The following is a 22,597-nucleotide window of genomic DNA, read 5'->3' as shown; positions in this document are numbered from 1 at the left end:
AACAACAAACTTTGGAGAATTTTCTCGTTTATCCTAAGCCCGTATGATAACGATGTGTCACAGTACCTGCAATTATGTGGATTGAATTATTCATTTATTTTGCATTCAATAGCACGCTGCTTCGCCCGTGTATTCATCTTTGTAATATGAATACAGTGCACCTACAAGCACAAAAACAAGTGATTGTTAAGTCAAAAGACAAAGAAGAGAGTATATATTATATTATGAGACATTAAATGATAATGCCTGGATTACAGGTCAGGCATTCAAGTGAAATATTACTAAAAATACCGTTGGGTCGCCCTAATAACTAGCAAAAGTCAACGGAAATTAAGAAAAATTAATATATAGCTAAGAAGAACATGGTACAACGAAACATTTTATCACACCACCAGATATTAGAATTAAATGCTTGACTTCAATGTGTCTTGAGCGACAATGATTTACCATACCATTCTGTAAAAACGTGCTGGACTATGTTGGGCGTCACTTTGCTCCCGACAAGTCAGAGGGAAAGCGAACAACAAGATATGCAATGTGTGTGACAATACTCTTTCGATATGTTATTTTCTAGAGATCAATTAATGGCTTTTTATTTGTGTTTTAACTATTTTGTAGACGTAACTGATTTGAGTTATATACATTAGCCTGAAGTAAGTACCTATGAAGCTGAAACTGGACAGTTATTGGTGTTCAGTGCAGGGATATTGTAACCGATCCATTGTGAATGATAAAACCATTTCAAATGTCCTCCATAGGCTATCATATCTTTTATACAGACGAAGCTTCTTGCATCAACTTGTGTTACATTACTGGCCAGTTTCGGCCTGTGTCCATTAAAATGGCCTACAACGTGATGGCCCGTTTACACAATTACATTTATCTTTGCAGACCATGTCTGCACCCATTGTCTGCACATTTCGTCTACAGTATTCATTTACCATGTATATATTTTCAAGCCACAATGCAGGTTCCGCACAGTCTTGAATCAGTAGTCTAATAGTGAAAACTATTTCCTTGCAGCGGGCAGATTAAGTAGATTTGGTTACAAGATAATTCCGCATAGTGCAGTTATTTCGGAAGCTATGTTGGAGCTAAATACGAAAAAAAAAGACTGGTTTAACTACCTAAGACGAAGGGACATTATTTGTGGTGTTGTAGTATATGACACCATAAATAAGGAGAAATGACAATGTAATGAGCAAATGGATAAATGCTTACGATAGACTGATAGTAGTAATGACATACTGACAACTGCCAGAAGCTATGAAGATTTGAAATTTTCTGTTTCAACAGCCTCATAATTGAGCCACATCCTTCCGGGAACATGTTGCGCCGTGTATGAATTACACAAGCGCTTCATCTGGCCTGTACGCCTGGTCTGCGTTAATTCAAGCGCCTCCGGGCTTCACACAGGTCGAATTCAGACATTAACACAAGCAATTTTTTCCGTCTGCTCTTCACTCACACAAAAAACAGTTTCAGAGCACTCAGAAAATACTTCGAGGATGTGCTACCACATACAAAGAAACTGAGGGTTCCAATGTGAAGTTCTGTGGTAGGATATTGTTATGCAGCCAATTTGTATAAGTTCCGCACACTATTCTACTGAAATGTTTTGACAAATCGTTGCAGCATCTGTGCTAGCAGCCGATAAATATGCGGTTTAGGGCCCTAACGCATTTGGCCTCGGTTCCGACGTACAGTTGTGGGAGCACAGCCGTGAGGAGACGACAGGAACGCAAACACAGTACCCACAAGCGGAGTGACGCGGGAGTAAGCAAGCAAACAGTGGCCTTTCTCGACCTCCGCGATCGTAAGGCGTGTCACCTGCGTCGAGTTCCGGATATTTTGATCGTGAGATCAAAAACAGCGCTGCCGCCAACTCCGTAGCGGTGCTCGTTGATGCGCTAGCCAGCAAACGCAGGAAATGCCTCATTGGCTGTGTACAAAATTTGTAGTACAGTGCGTTTCAGCCTTGGAGGTTCATCTTCAGGTGCTTGATATCAGTTCACATCATGGTTTGGAACAAGCTACCACTATTCCTGTAAAGTGTACATATGCATATTATAAGGTGATACAAAGGTGTGAAATTTCTATCTACAGGATGTAACAGGTATTTGTGCAGATAACTGTACATGCAGTAACTTAGTGTGGTGGTTTTTTTCTGCGTCGAACAGTCTTCCCACAAACATGTCACAAATTTTACAAATGACGTCTTTTGTCTCCTGCTGCCCAGCGGAAAATAGTCGTTAATGGCTTGCTCTCGGCACATATTCTTGGAGGTACTAACCAACCAAAGAGCGTACGACGAAATAGTTATGATTAGTAATCTTCAAATTACTAAATACTGCTGTAGTGCCGTTCAGCGCACCGTCCGCAGTCATCAAGAGATACATCAGCACTTACACTGGGTACATCTTGCATATACATATATTGTTTCTAAGATATATATGTTGTTTGCAAAATGAATTTCTTTCTGCAGACATGTGGAATGGTTTCACCCATTAAATTCTGGCTTTTTTCCTGAAAGAGCGACTACTGAACAGTTGCAGCCACTTTACAACATAGTCACTACTGATATCTGCAGTAAATATATTGTTTCGTGAATGACATTTATGTACTGATAAAACTGTAGCGTCTTAATATTATCTTCCAAATAACTATAACCTGTGCACATATAACAATGTAACATATTTTCATTCATATACTCTTTGACGTTTTGAGCAAGTGTGCTGTCAAACTTAAAATGTTAGCAAACATGAAAGTACTTATACACATACTGTACCTAGGAACTATGTAACGTCTGCTGGAAACAATCTTCTTTCAGTCATCAGTCTCATTTCAGTTTACTGTGCATAGGCTGAACCCGATCCAGTGCAGTCAGGTATAATGTGACAATCACATCTGTGAGAAAAATTGTTACAACTGCATACCATTTGCTTGTACATATTTCTGTAATAGGCTGTGTTCACAAAAGATTTTAGAACTTGTTAAATGGTATGATTGAAAATGAAGTTGTTTTTAACAAAACAATACTATTATATTAGGGTGGTATGTTGGTAACAATGAATATGGTAATAATGAGTAAGTAATAGTAAAAAAACAATTACGTATTAGTAGTAACATTCAGCTTAATTATCTACACATATTGAATGTTATTACAGTAATGAATATTAATGAGGCAATATTTAACAGTATGCATCATTTTTAACATTGTTGTAATTAAGAGGACTAAGAACAGAAATGAGGAGTTACTGTCACCCAATCACCCGATAAACATATGAGTGCATTGTAAAGTTATGAAATCATTAATACCTATTTATATACACAGGGTGATTTTTTTCCACCGGTACAAGCTCTAGGGACCGACAGCGCGTATTAGACTGCCGTCTCTGTAACAATGTATGTTTGAAAAAATACTCTTTAGCATGGAAACCATGCATTTACAGACTTAAGTTGATTAGGCCTTTTTTTTCCTATCCTTTTATCGATCGGTCCCTAGAGTTTATAAACAGTGGAAAAAATAATCCAGTATATGACCCAGATGAGCTGGAATGGCGTCAGAGCACATCACGTAGTTAGGACGTGTACTATGTCACTTATCCCATACTGCTGTGATTTGCCGCCTTGTTGTGTTACAACTTTGGCAAATCACGCTTCTGATCGATTCACACTGAACAGAAAAGCGGTACTGAATCGGACGATCACAACTCATGAATGCTATTTCATTTATTACTCACGTTCTCGCAAGACATGTTTATGTCAATGGACATCCGACCCGGCGGCCTGACCCTACACTAAATATAACTGCAGTGGTCAGAAAACAATATGTCCAACATCAAACCCCCATCAGTTAATTTCACTGTGGGCAATAATCACATGTTTTACAATACAATAAACATAAAAAGTAGCATTTCATTTGAATATTGTACGACGTTGGCCATCAGAGTTGTGTCAAGCTAGTTACAGTAATTCAACGTCGGATTTCGTATCGCAATTGAAGTACTGAGGTACATGACGTTTTTATTAGAGAATCAATACATAACACCAAATCGACGCTTAGATATAATTTGTGATGCACACGTTCTCCACAAAATTACTATATACATTTCTTAATGACCACTATTTACTATAACTACCATTAAAAAGTGGACCATTTGCAGTGCACATAATCAATGCAGGTTGCAGCAGTTAGTGTTTTCACCCACGTAATGGAAACAAATTTAAATTTAACTACAAATCCATTCTGTCATTCTAGTTGCACAATTACCCTTAACCCTAATCACAAATGAAATCACATAATTTGACGCAACTCTGCAGTGCAATACAATGTACGTAATAATGTTTCAACTGAACAGATGCTGAAGAACTTGGATTATATAATTTACAAATTTCTCAATGATTTAAGCTTAGAACAAAAAGTTAGTTCAGTTATAAAAACTGATAGCTTTTACAAATCATCTCTAATGATCAAAAATTGGGTTATTTGTTATTCGTCATTGATTAGCAAGGAGACTACGCAGTGATCGGTTTATTGTAACTTTTTGATACTTATGGTACGTGGAGATCAAAGCTCAAATATCAGTCCACCAAGCTGTTAAATGCAACTTTCAAAAATTCTCGAGAAATTCGACTTAGAAGATTTCCCAACCATCTGTAACACAATGAAGTAAGATCGATTTTTGACAGGCAGCATGGCGTTGTGGTAACTTGCCTGCCACGTGTTCAAGATTACACTGTGGTAAAATATTTTTAAACAAAGTTGAATGTTTTATGTGTGTCTCCGTATAGAATACAATACACAGAGATAAAAATAATTTTAATATCTAAAGTTTCTCGTTAATTGAAGCAAACTATATTAACTATCTTTTAAAGATGATCAGTAATCACGTATTTCCATTTACAATGAAAACTCGACTTTTGTGTGATACATGTAATTAGAAGTAAGGGGACGCGCATTTTTCATAAAAATGATAATTATCTATGTGTTAAGTAGCATACATTTTGTGCATTTCGTGTTTTAATTGAACTGTAGGGGAAAAAAAAGAAATTACCGAAACGAGAATTTTACCAGCGATTACCGGTCTCGGGCTCTGCCGATTTTTTGCCCACATTTATGTCCTTTGCGCTTCGCGGAAACGCTCGTCGAACTTGCAACTTTGATCAAAAATTTGCGTCAGCTAGGAATCGAACGCAGACCACCCACTTGGCAGACAGGACTCTACCTCAGACCCATGCTACCTGTCGAAAACTAGACCTGACTCTGGGGTACTATGATGTTAGGAAGAATTCCTCTAACGCGTGGTAAAATTCTTGTTTATTAAAACACAACCGGTTTCGCGGTCTAAAGCCGCATCATCAGTTGCAGCCTACAGGGTAAAATGGAAAGTAGAATGTCACCACATTTTGTGGATATCAAAATTAATAAACGATTGTCTAAAATATGCTTGCAACGTTAAAAGATCGTAGGCATACACATCGCACTTCGACAAAATTTTACTGTTCAGTGAATAGTGTCAATACTATGGCGAATAACAGGTAACGAAGACGTGCTCCATTCATGAAGGACAAACTGCTGTTAAGGAAACCTGGGGTTTCATAGCCGTGTTTTAAGATTTGCCTGCATATAAAAAGAAAAATAATTCGTAGAGAACAACACTAAAAGTTTTGAAAGGGGTCGGACTAGCGATAGAAGATTGTCACTGCTAGCATGATTAGCCATGACACTATGCAAATTTCTATGTGAAATTCATCAGGTGGCTGTCTCTTACCCTTCTGACGGCGAGACAACTCGGTGTTGCACAAAGTAAAAGCGACCCGCACTAACGACAAAGAGAAACTAGCTGGCTGGCGGGACAGAAGCTGTTGCTGTGGGCGTGTGACTAGGAGTACTGCATACTAACTCCACACGGAAAACCTTAAAAGTCGATTTCCTCCAAAACATTTGGGGGCTGCATTGACTTGTTTTGGGGAAATTGGTACTGTTCTGTGGAATTAAACTTCACGTACTATAACTATCAAAAAATACAATTTTTGATTGCTGTAAGAAAGATAGGAAATTGTCAAATAATTAAGCACACTGGACAAAGAATTAGTTTGAACAGAAGATACAGGAATATCTGATAGGTTTTGTTCAGAAAGGATGGGTGCTACCAGTTTTGAATATCTATTCAGATATGAGTGTGTGTTAGAACACTATCAACACTTAATACATCGCGCATAAACGCACGTTCTAGTGAATGCAAGAGAACACATGTGCTTCATTATACAAAGGTTACGAACTCAGACGTCATGACGCTATGTACCGTATACTACACTGTAAAACGGACCACACAGTGGAAATTCCCGTCGAGATCAATCAACTACAAGTAAATTAAAATAGGACTTAGTGTCTATTATGCAGCCAGATCATGTTATGCCGAGAGCTAGCTTGTATTTCGGAACGTAGTCGATCATTTGCTTTCCAAAAAATCCTTCTCGTAATTAGTCTTAATTAACTAACGAAAAGAGAGGACACCTAGTGTTGGCGGCCATTTTTGAGCTCCACTCCTCCAGAAATGACAGACTGATGAGTAATCTGCATCACCTCGTTTATTCTGTCGAAGTCATTACTGACAGGGTATCCTGCGAATATTACGATGCTGGAAGGAGTCAGCCGTGACGAAACCGTTGAAATGGTAGTGGCACTCACCTCAGAGATGGATGGAAACGCTGAAAAACCCAAGAATACATGGCTATTACTGTAATTTTAACCCAGATCCTACTGTCAGGTACGTATTCACGAGTGAACATTCGTAATCAAGTTAAGACTGATCCTTGCAGATGAGATATATCCAGAGAAATCGATTTCTTGTTTGAGATATCGATGTGCAGCCTCACTGCCGTCACGTAGAAGTAACTATACCTCTGTTACCTACATCACTTGTTGCAAGGACGATTTTGTGGTAGAAACAACCAGAAAAACGCAGAATTAAAGTGTCTTTGAAGATGTAGACGGATGATACATCAGTTCCGTGCCTCTCTTGACTGGAATCATTTTATACCCACGTAGGTTTCCTGTGCTGATAGAGGCCGTCATAGTACGGCCGAAATGTCGATTTTGCAGATTGACTTTTAAAGTACTTTAAGTTTCATGCGACGACGCACTACAGCACCCAGAAGAACTTTTTTTTTTTTTTTTTTAATTCTCATTTTGTTCGCTTTTGTTCGTTGCATCTGCTCGGGGCGGACGTCGTAAGACAGCCGTTTAGGTTCGTTGTTGATCGATTAACTCAGTTTTTTATTACAGAGGGCTGCTAACCCTCTGACCGAACACGCTGAGCTACCGTGCCGGCAGGAACTCCATCATGCGGAAACACTTCATCGCATTACCCCTCACAACTGTAAATCCTTGGCGAAAGGAAAAAAAATGTTCCCTTCTAGCTGCTGCCCGAGAGAGCAAAACAGAGAGAAATTAAAATGACCTTTTATTGTGTTTTACATTCAGAGCTGTTTACACATCATTTAATTTCCTTGTGTTCCGTTCCGCATCTCATGAGCTCCCAGTAGGAAACAATTGGAAGGGAATGAAGCTGGAGTCCTTTTTATAACGTCTTCAAAGTTTCAACGCTCAGCGTAAGAGGATTGGTGGGAAAGTGGGTCACCAAGTTACAATGCACAGCTTTCCATTGCCTAGTTTGTATCACTCCTTTCACACGTAAAACTTTAAATATAGTTTGAAATCTCAGTCCGCTAGTTAAAACTCTTGAAAGCAGCTTTGAAGAATGTGTCTCTTGAACGTAACCAACTTGTCCTGCACGAGTGTTACAATTACCCATGCACTTACAAGCGTAAGCAATTTACAGGTACGCTTTAGGGATGTAAATGAAAATTCTGCAGCTGCAGTATTTAAAACCTATAAGCCACTTAAAAGCACTGAGATGTAACGAATGTAGAACACCAATCTCATAGAAGTAAATTTTATCGAAATGAAAAGTAATCTTCTATTTGGACACTGCACTTAACCTACACGTGGAGGTTTGAAATCATTGTTTGGTGACAATATCTACGATTAAGATGTGCACGTCACCAAAAATAGGCAACTGCTATTTAGAAATCCTAACATAATAACAAAATGTATGAATGTGTGTGAGTGTGTGTTGTGTATGTATGTATGTCCCACATCTCCTCCTACATCACTATTTCATAAAAAATTGTTATACATATTTTTTGCTGTCATGAAACAATTGCTGTTCAGGAGGTATGACGTTATAAGCAATGAGATGCGTGAACAATTGTCACAGCATGCATGACGTTTATAAATTGATTATTTCTGAGCTACTAACTCGATTCGCAATAAACTTCCCTCACATCATTCACATATGGAGCTAAATGCACCTAAAAACTCATATCATTGTACTAAACGTTTTTCGCGAGATGTGGCGCCATAAACTCTTAGGTTCGTGTAAAACTGCCTCATCCTGCACGACGTTTAAATTAATTTCTTCTTTGTTACTGCATCTATTCCCAACACATTTTGTGTACAATATCCACATATGCCGCTTAATGCGGCTGTAAAATTATTCTGTGACACACACACCAGAAGATTGATATCATAGAACTGAGAAGCGTGAGAAACTGCCATATGATGTATGACGTTTAAATTCATTACTTCTTTGCTAGTGACTCTATTCACAACATATTTCGAAGACGGTATTCAAACTATGGCTGTGAATGTGCCAAAAGCACATAGTTCTATAGGTATGACGTCATAAGCACTGAGATGCATGGAAAAAAGGCCAAATCACACATGAGGTTTTAATACATTTATCCTTTTAATAAAGACAATCATACAGTCAGGCCAACTTAAAGAAAACCCTGACAGCTGTCAGTGGTTTTGACAGCTTCCGGCTGCGGAACGCAAACTGCTGTAGGCGAAAGCAGTAGTCGTCTGTACAGCTATGAAACGGGGTTGCCATAGATAAGTTCAAAAAATTCCGTAGTAGCACCACCACCTAAAGAAAAGATTGCGGCCCCCTCAGTGTGACGTCACGCAGAGAGGACCAGGCTTGGGGAGTGGCTACACTGATAGAATCGACGCTCAAGTATCGATGCGGAAGTCCTGCAGTCTTTCCCAGACGATTTTACAGAATCTTTCTGGTATGAAAATTTTTCTTTTTACGTTGTTTGTAGCTTTTTATGTAAGCTTCATGGTGAAATGCCCACAGTTTCATTAATAGTCACAACATAAGAAATTTCATGTTTTTCATACTAGGAAATTCTCTTTTCACAAGCTGTCCATCACTCTTGAGAAAATAACGGTTCTGCTTTTTTTTTTAAAAAAAAGGTGTAGTAGTAAAATAAAAACTATAGCTTCTGCAATGTCAATGTAAGTAGGGTTCTGTATGTCAACCATGTTGCAAAACACTGCCGACCGCTGTGGCCGAGCACTTCTAGGCGCTCAGTCCGGAACCGCGCGACTGCTACGGTCGCAGGTTCGAGTCCTGCCTCGGGCATGGATGTGTGTGATGTGCTTAGGTTAGTTAGGTTTAAGTAGTTCTAAGTTCTAGGGGACTGATGACCTAAGATGTTAAGTCCCGTAGTGCTCAGAGCCATTTGAACCTTTTTTTTTTTTTCTTTTTTTTTTTTTTTGCAAAACACTCTCGTCTTTGCGTGCTATCATTCGCGAAAGTATCGTTTCGGTATGTAGAACGGTTTGCGACATGTTAGGAATGTGCGATCGGCTATGGACATCGTACTTGAATCCGTTTTCTCGAAATCGGAGACACACCCTCCTCCCGAGACTAAATAAAAATTAAACATCCTAGCTAAATTTGATTCTCACCTACGTATGGTACAATATGCACGAAACGTAAAATCATAGTGACACCTATTTTTTATTTCGCCGTTCTCGAATTTGTCATTTATATAGAAAATATCACAATAACGATGCCCATGAACGAAATGGTGGGCATTTCATCATGAAGCTGACATATAAAGTTTCAAATGACGTAGAAAAGTAGTTTTTTTACCGAACTTATTTTGTAAAATTGTTTGAGAAAGACTGCGTGGTGTCCGCCTCGCTCCTGTCAGCGGAGAGACTAGCCAAGTCTAGCCCTCTCTGGGTGACGTCACACCAAGTATCCAGCGGCCTTCTCTTTGGGTAGTGCTGCTGACTGTAGACAGATAATGTACATCTGTACATTATGCATATTTCTTCGTACGACTGTTTCATAATGTGAAATGTGTTTCACAAATTTTTTCGATATTACCCTACAAACTGACTTCAGTTTTTGTTTCCGTTTCTAATAGAAAACTATCAACATGAATATCCGTGCAATGAAAAGTTTGTCAGCTAGTACAGTATATTGTCTTCAGAATGGTGAAAACCCTGCGTCGGCCGAATGTGTTGTCACTGAATGATCTGAAAAGTACTAGTTAGTTATTTAACTTTATGTTGCATTCATTATTTCAACGATTTATACCAGAATTACCTGGAACCATTCCATGTGTAGGCCACAAATACACGGTTATTTAGTTTCTTGTTCCCTTACAAAACTATTGCGGTCATTTTATAAAAATAACATCAGACGCATGCTGGTACATGAACATTTTGTGGCTTAGGTTTCTTGCAGATTGATGATTTCTGTTTTTGAATAAAACTAAAAAATAAAATAATCCATATCTTACAAGATACAAGCAATGAGTCACTATTATACAATGCTCTGCTCCACATACACTCTCAGTAATTATGCAATTAAAGTGATAAAATAATTTATAAAACTATACCGAAAAAGCTAACGAATGCAAGTATTTAAAATCAGACTTTAACTCATCTTTCCTTGTTGTTAGATATGGATTGGTGAAGGAGTACCCAATCGCCGTCTCGTTCAATCAGATAAGTAATCGTACGTGCAAATGACTCTGAGTAATGACTTAACATCTGAGGTCATCAGTCCCCTAGAACTTAGAACTACTTAAACCTAACTAACCTAAGGACATCACACGCATCCATGCCCGAGGCAGGATTCGAACCTGCGACAGTAGCGGTCGCGCGGTTCCGGGCTGAAGCGCCTAGAACCGCAGGCCACCGCGGCCGGCCAATCGAATGTGCAGGGCGGCAACACTTTGTAGTCGCTGGGGCGGAGGCAAAACTTTCTGAAGGCACTGCTAACATCGCGTGAGCTGGGGTACTCCTGCAAGCAACGCGAAGGGATTTGGGGAGCGAGGGGATGATGGGGGACTAAATCTGGGCAAACGTGTACCTTATGTGACGCGATACATTTTTTCCATTGATGTCACGGAAACTTTTCTTGTCGATCCTTAGTCGAAAACGGTTGAGGGTATTAGTTGCAGTAGGGTCAAAACCAGTGGGGTCACTCGTGACAGAGACATAAGCTACACGTACACGACCGTCGTGGAATGAAGAAGGTAGGTCCAATGCGACCTGGACGCCGGATTGTTATTAGCAATTGCAAGTTTCTGTATTTAACAATAATTTTACCACGGCGCCGCATTATTTTACGACATACTGATGGTGGATCTACAGATTTGACTCTCATTCAAGCGTGAGGAAATTTAGTGAGCTCACGTGTTACTTTTCAGTGGCTGCTTCGTGTCACATCTGGGGGTATTGCTTAGCAGGATCAATTTCCGACAGAAGAAACTCTCTTGGTGAGGATTATTATTAACGTGGAAATGTTCTCTTTCTTCAGAAATTAGCAAATATTCGTGTGTTTACGAACTTATCATTTTGAGAAGTTCCGTAATATCTACATCTCTTCCGATTCAAATTTTCACCATTATTTATTATGCTGAAATATTTGGAATATTCAGAGTTATTTGCAGACTACTGTTGATATGCTATATTTATCTTTGCTCTTATTCTGTTCGTTTTAGCCAAATTAATATGGTGCAATCACTAAATATTATTATTTCACAATTTATGACTACATATAAGTAATCCTTGTTGAAATTCAGCAGTATTGCGCGGTAAAATGCATTAACCACCCAGTCAATTTGCACGACCTTCAAATCCTACGGTCATCATTTTACCATAATCAATGTGACCCAGAGCCTAACTGTCCAGGAACGGCAGCACAAATTTCTAGTTTTTCTGGAATGTTCCGAATGTCGTCTGCAGTTTTCTGATATTATGCCGTCCGAATAACCGTGATGTTGAAACGAGAAATACAGTATCGGTCTTACGCTGTTCCTTCTACAGACTTTCTACGGACTAATCTGCTTGAACCATACCGTTCTACAAAGGCTGCCTCCACTTCAATTACCTGTATAGTTAATCTAGAACTATGACTACCGCCGATAAAGAATGAATACTTAAGCGATTGTACTCTTCTGAGTCACCATACAGTGCACAATGCTAACGCAGATTCTGAAATGAGAAGTAGAATCTTGCTTTCATTTGCGAAAAGCTCTGATCTAATGGTTAAATTTGCTGCAAAGTGTTCCGTAACAATGTAACCTTATAGGATCACTTTGTTGTGCGACTGTTAAGAAACGTTTTCCTCAGGAACGATTACACGTATGAAGTTTAAATTTATGTCACATACTAAGGTCTTCGGTCCCTTGACGGCGTAAAACATTTTAGCTTCTGATGCAGGGAAAAGACCCTTTATGTCATACGAGGGGTGGAACTTAAATAGTGGCAACTATTTATTCACAACCGAAACAAAAGAGTTACATGTTTGGATCTGTTACTGTCCTTCAGAGTAGTCACCAGCGTTGTGTAGAACCCGTTGCCAGCGATGTGGAAGGCGTAGAGTACCGTTAGCAGAGCCTGTTCTGTTGATGGTGAAAATGGAGCGGTCTAAAGTTGTGGTGATTCTTGTATATGACTGTGATGGTGTTACCCTAACGCATTACGTTCCTTCACGGCAGAGAGTAAATGCACAGCTTTACTGTTCGTGTTCGGAGCGTCACCTGCGACCAGCTTTGCGAAAGAAGTGGCGACACTTTCTGCGCAAGCCACCCATCATTTTGCACGACAATGTGCGGGCGCATACAACGCAAGCTGTGGCTGCTCTGTTCAGTCGATGGGACTGGGAAGTGATGTACCATCCACCGTACTCCCAGGACTTAACTCCTTGTGACTTTGATTTGATTCCGAAGATGAAGGAACCACTTAGTGGCATTCGCTTCAGAATTGTTCCAGAGATTCGACAGGCAGTAGACCGCTCGCGTTACTGATGTGGTGCCCCTGCTCATTAACCTCGTTACTCGAGGCACCTCGCAATTCCTGTAATAGTTGGGGCTTTGTGTGCATCTGTACTGAAGGGATCATTGGCCGTTATCGCAAGATAAAGGTGCCAGACCGAGGAAAACGATGTAGTAGCTATGAAACTGTTATGTCAAAGTGTGGGAGCTCAAACTCACGACTACTCAATTAGATTTAATGTCCCCGTGTTTCCCTAAATTACGTAAGATGAATGCCGTGTCAGTTCCTTAAAATATACAACCCTTTCTTTTTATTTCGCCGATTTTTAAATGAGCGGTTCCTTGATCTCAGGAGATCACGGCATTATTTTCGACACACCTTAACAATACGGCCATATATTCGTTTAGGATGACTTCATCCGTTTCCCATCGAACTGTAACGGTGACTACTGTGGCCAGGTTTCCGTACACAACTTTCGTACAACAAAGAGAAAATATATGCAACTGCTTCCACGTTATTAGTCAGCAATTTGCGTCCATCGTTTTGCTATGACAGAGAAGCAAGAATCTTCCATGTAACTTCACTCTTATTAATTAAAGGAAATAAATTCCCTAAATGAGACTGCGGTCATTGAGAATTATTGCTAATGAAACCGCCTTATACATTTTCGTTTATTACGAGGTTACAGCTACTTTCATCGTGAGAAGGAACTCTGGTGATGGTAATACCTGAATCGTAAAAATAAATGAAGTATATTTAACGATCTAGACGTCTTTATTTGTTTAAAAAATTAATCTGAGTTACACAGGCGAAGTCACGATAAGTAAAATATTAGTTGATATAAACGAGACCGAATCGTGCCCAATACTGACGAATACAACAAATAAAAGACGAATACGATTACTAAAAGTTACGAGACGCATTCTATTAAAGCAAATCCGCTGATGTAATCTATCTCATGTGAACTGGCGTTGGCGCTTCACATTACGTTAATGATGCTTTCAATCTCTATGCAGCTGAATCTATTTAGGGGTTGCCGCTGTGAAGTTGTGCAACAAGTGGGAACCTGAGCTGTTCATACGAACCGGTATTTTTTTTCGTTGTCCATTTTCAGTTTAAAATCCCATTTCGTAATTCGTTTGAGTCACTACAGCAGCTCTCTGTAGATTGACCCACAGGAATAAATATTCTCCATTCACGCTCCAGTTCGTGTGTTCGCTTCCGTTATATTTCTGGCGTGCTCCATCCAACGTAGTCTTGCCGTTCTCCAACACAACACAATTTTTAAACTGTGGAATATATTTCTCAATCCACGCATGTGGAATATAATACGAAATTTCTTTTGTATATACCATACACGGAATACCTCTCTCCTGGTGACAATATAGGAAGCGATTAACAACGGAAAGTATTTCTAGTTTTCTGCGGTAAGCTTTTTTCTGTCATGGAAACCAAAAAGTACACGGAAGCAGATCGGATGTTGTGCTACAGTAGTACGTTAATACGTGTGCAGGTGATGGAAAATGTCCGCAAATCCTGCAAAGTGAAACGCAAAGATAGGGTAAATACAAAGTCTTTGAAACTCTTTACTATGATTAATGCTAGTTAGAGGGAAACTAGCTGAGACATTGAGGAAACGTTAACATAGTTGTGGATGGAGCGGGTGGCTGGTAAATTTTATAGGACAAAGAAATGTTACCGTGTATATCGCATATTCAGAAGCGATAGGATCATGGGAAGATATGAACAGACTGAGTGCGATATCAGGTTAGTGACTCATAATAAAACGAAAGCAAAGAAATAAACGCGGGCAGTGAGACCTCAGTAGTTCCTTTGAGGATGATACTCTGAATTTCCTGGCAGAACCAAAACTGTATGCCGGGCCTTCACACGAAACCGGACACTTTTCAGCGACACATACTACGTGCCCTACCAACTTCAACACTTCACTCAGTTTTTTTATTTCTTTTTATTTATTACAGAGGGAAGCCAGCCCACTGGTCGTACACGCTGATCTACGGTCCCGGCGGTAACTAAACTACCCTGGCACGATTCGCGCCCTGTCCTCACAGCTTTAGTTCCGCCAGTAGCCCGTCTCCTACTTCCCAAACTTCACAATACTGGGTCGTGAGTCTTGCTTGGATAGCTTAGTTGGTGGAGCACCAGCCCGCGAAAAGCTCAATTGGTGGAGCACTAGCCAGCGAAAGCCAAAGATCCGACTGGGAGAATGGGTCCGGCACACAGTTTTAGTTCTGCCAGGGAGCTTCATATCAGCGCACACTCCGCTGCAGACTGAAAATTTATTCTGGAGATGTGATTCTGTGTTTTGTCCTCCAAATAAAACTCGTGCACTGGTGGGGAGCGCCAAAGATGACCTCGGTTTGAGGAAGGCCAGCGTGTACCAGATTCCGTGTCAATGTGGCAAGTCGTATATTGGTCAGACGATGCGTACCGTCGAGGATCGATGCCGTGAACACCAGAGGCACACTCGACTGATGTATCCGAGCAAGTCGGCGGTCGCTGAACATTGTTTGTCGGAAAATCACGCCATGGAGTATGACCGCACGAGGATTCTGGTACAGACGTCGAGATACTGGGACAGCGTTGTTAGAGAGGCCATCGAAATTCGCACCAATGACGACCTCATAAACCGTCACTGTGGCTATAATCTTAGCAAGGCATGGGAACCAGCGATCGCGTTAATCAAGAGTAAATCGAGCAAACGTATAGTTGTGACGACCACGGCGGACAGAGCCATCACACCGACGTCATCTCAGACGACGTCGCAATCTGTTCCACCGCGCGACCGTGGCGCGGGGCGCGGACGGCGGAGGGAGCGCGCCGCGGGCGGAGGGTATTTAAATCGGCCGCCGCCGCGACCGAACCCAGTTCCCTCTGAGCAGCCATAGCGTACGGATCTCCGTGCCGGCACGTTCACAGGAGCTCAGTCCGTCAGTTCACCTGATGATGGCGACGTGTATGATCGCCGAAATATTGTGCCCGTTGGACACTATAGACCGGCAGCATACCCGTGGATATTTTGATTATTCTGGAGATGTTGCAGTGGATGAGATTTTCCATTGTATAATATAGGAATGTCATGTTGCAATGCAACTCCATCACAAAAACAATCCATGTCCGATATGACGTATTAGGATATTGAAATATCTTTCACACCTACGAATGTTGTATCTACGCGCTTTGCACTGTAGGTCTATGTGTTATTCTTCCTAAACGGCGCAACGTATAATATTCAGCACAAACGGTGGTCAAAGTTTCTTCAGTATTGGTGGAGCAATGTGAAGCCATGTTTCGTCTGCCTTGTTAAATTTCCGTTAGTGTCAACTCATTTTTATTTTCACATTTGCAAAGTTCTATTGACATAAATCGACACTAAGCACCATAAAGACTAGAACGAACTGGATTTATGTCGCCTCTTGCCCTTCGCATTATTCTGAATCTTTGTACTGAACAATGATTGGCACTGATGTTCACTCGAAACATTACAGCACTCTGAGCGCCAATGTAATTAAACGAAGAAGTACAATATTTTTGCACCGATTTCACATTACAAATACGAACAAAGACATTAAGCGTCGACCGTAGTTATACGAGAATAGCGACCACAGTCCGTAGTCTGCTTAGCATTTAGTTTATAGACTGATTAAACTACAGCAACAAATGGTAATTAATTAAAGAATAGTTAGCTGGGTGTCAATCATTCCATATTAGTAAACGGTGGTCGATGGATTGGGATTACAGTAAAAACACATGAGACAGGGAAAGGTATATCGGATGACACTGTAAGTAGGCTGTGTAGGTTCTTTTATTGGTAACGCCACCGCCACGTAGCGCTCTGTATGAAAATCACTGGCTGTGCTGTGTGCAGTCTGTGCTTGGTTTGCATTGTTGGAATTTGCTATTCTAGTGTTGGGCTGTTGGCTGTTAACAGCGCGTAGCGTTGCGCAGTTGGAGGTGAGCCGCCAGCAGTGGTGAATGTGGGGAGTGAGATGGCGGAGCTCTGAGAGCTGATGACCTGGACAGAGACAGTAAATTTGTAAGACCGGACGTCATGAACAGATATATATATTATGACTTTTGAACACATTTAAGGTAAATACATTGTTTGTTCGCTATCAAAATCTTTCATTTGCTAACTATGCCTATCAGTAGTTAGTGCCTTCAGTAGTTACAATCATTTATTTAGCTGGCAGTATTGGTGCTCGCTGTATTGCAGTAGTTCGAGTAACGAAGATTTTTGTGAGGTAAGAATTCATGAAAGGTATAGGTTAATGTTAGTCAGGGCCATTCTTTTGTAGGGATTATTGAAAGTCAGATTGCGTTGCGCTAAAAATATTCACTTTAGTGAATGTCTGAGTACGTTCAGTTTTGCTCAGCTATTTGAAAATCAAATAACATAAGATGTTTATCAGCACAGTAATTCATTAATTTTTCGAAGGGGACGTTACAACACGAAAAGAAAGAACAGATTCAGTTGTTTATTGCAGAAATGCTATAAAAGACGGAAACACGTTGCGCATGCCACTGGACAGAGGAAGTTTCGAAACAGGTGCGCTGCTGTTAATTTGGCGGCTACACCCACAAGAGAAATCATTTTTTGTATTGGCCTTGGGCGATGTCAGTGTATTGTTCAAGTGCAACGTGCATTCCGCCTTCGATTCACCAAGAACCGCCTCTGTACAAGCAATTTATGACTGGCGTACAAAAGTGGTGGAAGTTGGTTACATATGCAAGGGGAAGAGCACAGGACGGCCACTCACGCATCAGAGATGCACTTTGAATTCCCAAAGACAGACAGGCTAGGATCTTCAGCTTCCTCAAACAACGGTATGACGTGTTCTGTAACGAGGTTTGCATAGGACGCCTGCAGTCTGCAGCAATTGCGTCCTGGAATCGTAACGGAAGGTACAAATTTTCCATTTCATTTCTCCAGGAGATGGCAGAGGTCACCGTTTCTGAACGACTTATCTTCTCGGATGAATCGCCATTTAATCTATCCGGTAATGTAACCCGCCACAATTTAAGAACTTGAGGTTCGCAGAACACTGGCACGTCGAACATGAAAGAGACTCGTCAAAAGTGGACGTGTTTTGAGCCGTTTCTATTCACAAATTTATGAATCTCTAATTTTTGCGGAGGAAAATGTGACAGGAGTGTCTTACCTGGACATGCTGGAAAATTTGTTGTTTCCTCAACGTCACAAAGCTTCCAATGATTGCATTTTTTAGGCATGACAGCGTCCCGCAACATTTTCACTCGATGTGCGACGTTATCTTAACGACACCGTTCCACAAGTTCCTGTTCACTGCTTTTGGTCTGCAGCCTCACCAGATCTCACTCTTTGCGATTTTTTTCTTATGTTACATAAAAGGCAGAGTCTTTGTCCCACGTATGGCAGTCACTCTTCAAGAACTGAGAAATCGAATTGTTGAAGCTGTCGGTTCAATTACCAGGGACTTGCTGATTCGTGTGTCGAATGAAATGGACAACCGTTTCGTTGTTTCTCGAGCAGCGCATGGTACTCCTGTTGAGTGTATGGTGCTGTGTCCGTGTGACCATACAACTGTGAACCTCCCTCTATCCTGTAACATGCGCAATGTGTTTCTTTCTTTTTAGCTCGTCTGTAATAACAATAGAAATCTGTTCTTTCTTTTTGAGTCATCCTCTATGTCAATAAAAGCACAGTTCAACTTCAGATTTTATGAACAACGAAATGACACGTAAAACTCATTTGAGGAATTTCGTCATCCGACTCGGGTTTTCTCCAAAGTAATGTCCTTGAAAGGGCTTTGATCAGTGTGTTTGCGTTTTAAGCAAAGTCCAGGACAAACTGTATGACACAGGATTCGTTTCGCACAAGGCGGAAATGTCGGAGTACGAGAAGTTAAGATGTTTATACATATGACGCTGTCAACGTAAAGTTTTGTGAGTTATAGAACACTTTTATGATATATAAGGGATAGCCAAATTCAAAGGGGACATTTGTAAAAAAAAAATTGACCGTTCATTCTTTCGAAGCTAACGGTCATAACTGTTAATACATTCGCCCCACTGTGACACAAGATGGTCAGTGGCTTCGTGATACTATGTTTGCGATTGCCTACGGAACCATGATTGTACACACCTATTCTTCCAAAGCAAAGGGGGTCCACGTGTTACCAAGTTTGTTTAAACTATGCTATAGAAGTTTCACTGTTAAGTTTGTACAGCCCCCGTCTCTCCTCAAAAGGTTCCCATGTTTTGGGCCCTGAAGAAAGGCATCCGTGAACGTCGATTTTTTTGCGACCAACGGTACACAACCGCTTACAATCGTGGTTCAATAGACGACGGCAAACATTTTTCCAAGAACGCATTCACCGTGTTGTTTCAGACTTGGATAAATGTATTAACATTTATGATGATGATTTTTTAAATAGTGAAGTTACTTTTGTTCTATGTGTTTTGATTTCATTTAACTGCCCCTTATATAGCAGCATATCACTTTATTAGCATGAATGAGTTCGTTCACAAGATCCTTGTAATTTTCGGTTCTCCTGCTTCCCAAGATCAATGTTATCCAGTTACAGAAACAATGTCATACATGCAACTGATCAGGGCGTATCCTCCCTGTGCTGAGTCGTGGAAATTTCTTATGAAAATACTGAAATGCTGCTTCATTCCCGTCCACAGCGTGAACAAATTCTGTCATGAGCCCGAAATTAATGTGCAGTAGTGGGAGAACTATTTTGCTTGGATTCACTACAACAAGTTCGTCGGCAACAATTTTCGATTCAGTCACCAGAGCTACTCCTGGTGGACATTTCCTCTGTGTGTAGTGTTTTTATTTTAAGCAGCTGTCTCACTCACACAGGTAGCAGCAATATTTAGCAAACCCCCTTGCAAACAAACAGCATTGCGATGACGGAAATCTCCACACACCACCCATTCACGCTTACTCTAATTAGCATACTTGACAACGGATTTCAACAAGATACAACTTTCTTTACTTAAGGCAGAATATGCGACATGAATAGATGAACTTTCATTGTTGCTGTATAGCAGAACTACCTTCAGGCCTGTTTTTGAGCCACGTAAAGTCTCCACTCTATTTAAGTTCTATGTAGTGTTCAGATCTTCCGACAAACCGTCAGTGTCAAAGCAGAATGTAATGTCGCCTTCAGTACTGAACTGAAGCTCAAGTTTTCTCTGATGTTCCCGAAACAGAGACACATAGTGTCTCAGCTTGGAGATTCCCTTGTTGCAGTTGTGACACCAAGAGTACGGCTTTACGCTTTGGAACATGCAAATTCCTAATCAGATCACTGATTTCACGCTGTTTAATATTGTGCGTTTCTCCAGAAGACGAAGTTGATGGAAATGTATGGTCTGTTACTGGCGCATGACTGCACATGAGTCATAGTGTTAAGCAGGAATACCAAATTGTTCTGGAAGCGTCCAGCTTACTCAGTCATGACAAAGGAATCCTTGTAGCTATTCCTTTGCCTGTATCTCTTATAATTCCCGTAAGTGTGATTGTGAAGCGTAAAAACCTTACCTACAAGCCTCAGCGACAAGACAATTTCAACCTTGATATTTGTGTTCAGCCTATGTACATCTATAAAGCGCGGCCACTATTATTTCTGTAAAAAAAAAAACTGAAAATGTGTAGGTCAGTGCTACTAATGAAATTTTAATTAGTTCATGTCCGTAAAACTCAAACGGAAAAGATGACCGGGAGTATCATTTTGACAACATGTGGAAGAACATCCAATGTGTGGCGTTACGGTCGCACAAACGAGCCACATGGTTCGGTGTAGTAAGTAGTATCTTCCCCAAGGATGAAAGGTTATTCACGTTAAAATTCAGATTATCTAATTTATTCAATTTGACAAAACATACGCTTCAGCACAGGATGAAACTCAAATACGAGGCTGGACAGAAAAGAAATGGGCTGTAACAATTAGAGCCATCGAGTCGTAATCTCCTTTCAAAACCGTGCAACGTCCCGACTAATTTCATTTCCCAGGCACCGAGAACGACAGTTTCAGGTGGATCTTTGTAAGTTATATGTACAGGTTGCTTTCGAAATGATACTATTGCTACGTGTCTGTGCAACGCATATTTACATCATGATCTAGATTTCGCCCTTAGGTCATTTTCTAGTGTTACAATCGAAATACTAACCGTAAAAAGTAAAAATTATAAAGAGCAGGGCAAAAGTACACAAAATGAATATCAGTGTATGAGCAAGATGCCTTGTCACGTTACTTACACGTCAGAATACGGCAGAATTGTGTTTTACACAAGTGGTCGCCGAAAAATACTTATCAGGATGTTTAAACCAGTTGCCTCGTAAGTAAGTGTAAGAACATACGTGTGATATGGAAAATAGTTGGAAAGTTGCATGTCTGAAAAGTGTTGTGAAATTGTGATATAAATTGGACGCCCAAAAGAAAGGTATTAACTTCATTTCACTACATCTAAAAATCAGCTGACGTGAGCGTAATGGAAACGATCGTCAAAAATCATCACAGAGACATCACAATCTACACAATGTACTCTACGATACGTTAAGGAACAAAATAGCGAAACTGTTTATTTAACATGCTGACAGTTCTGAGGCCTAAGAGCTAGATCGTGATTAAGGTCACTCTGTATAGCGGTTACATCATTTCGAAAATGCTGCATGACTGCGACTTCACAAAAAGAAATAAATCATATACACGTTAGTCACAAACAGTCTGAAAGGCTTGTATGTGTGTTGCAGGGTAGGTTCGGATGAGAAATAATTGTTAAGGAAAAAATTGTAAAGAAAAAAATTTGATACGTTGGCAGTTTCCGAGTTAATTATCATCGAAGTCAGCCAATCAGGTTACTGCGCGCTCAGATACAACTAGTGTCAGTTTTTCTCACAGCGCAGCTGATGACATCGAGTGAGGTGGAGCAGTGGTTGGCGCACTGGACTCGCATTCGGGTGGACAACGGTTCAAACCTACGTCCGTGATTTCCCTAAATCGCTTCAGGCAAGTGCCGGGATGGTTCCTTTGAAAAGGAACGTCAGATTTCCTTCCTCAGCCTTTCCTAATCCGGCCGTGACCTCCTTCTCTAACGACCTCGTTGTCAACGGGGCGTTAAACACTAATCTCCTCCTCTTCCTCCTCCTCCTCCGAAATGTAGATCTGATAAAAATATGCTCTAGATGGTGATAACATCATTTCGAAAATGTACTAGACAAGAAGGAAAAAGTCGTAGACAGGAGTGTTAGAAACGGACTGGAAACATTATAAGGGTGTTGTGCTATTTAAGAAAACAGTTTTGTACTTTGCACTGTTCCCGAATTAATTATTATTGTATTTGGCCAATCAGACTACTGCGCGCGCAAATTCTAAAGACCCAGAATAAAAGTAGCTTCAGTTGTTCTCACAGCGTAGATGATGGCCC

This window comes from Schistocerca americana, chromosome 6, assembly GCF_021461395.2.
Source record: "Schistocerca americana isolate TAMUIC-IGC-003095 chromosome 6, iqSchAmer2.1, whole genome shotgun sequence".
NCBI lineage: Eukaryota > Metazoa > Arthropoda > Insecta > Orthoptera > Acrididae > Schistocerca > Schistocerca americana.
This window is presented reverse-complemented; position numbering follows the sequence as displayed.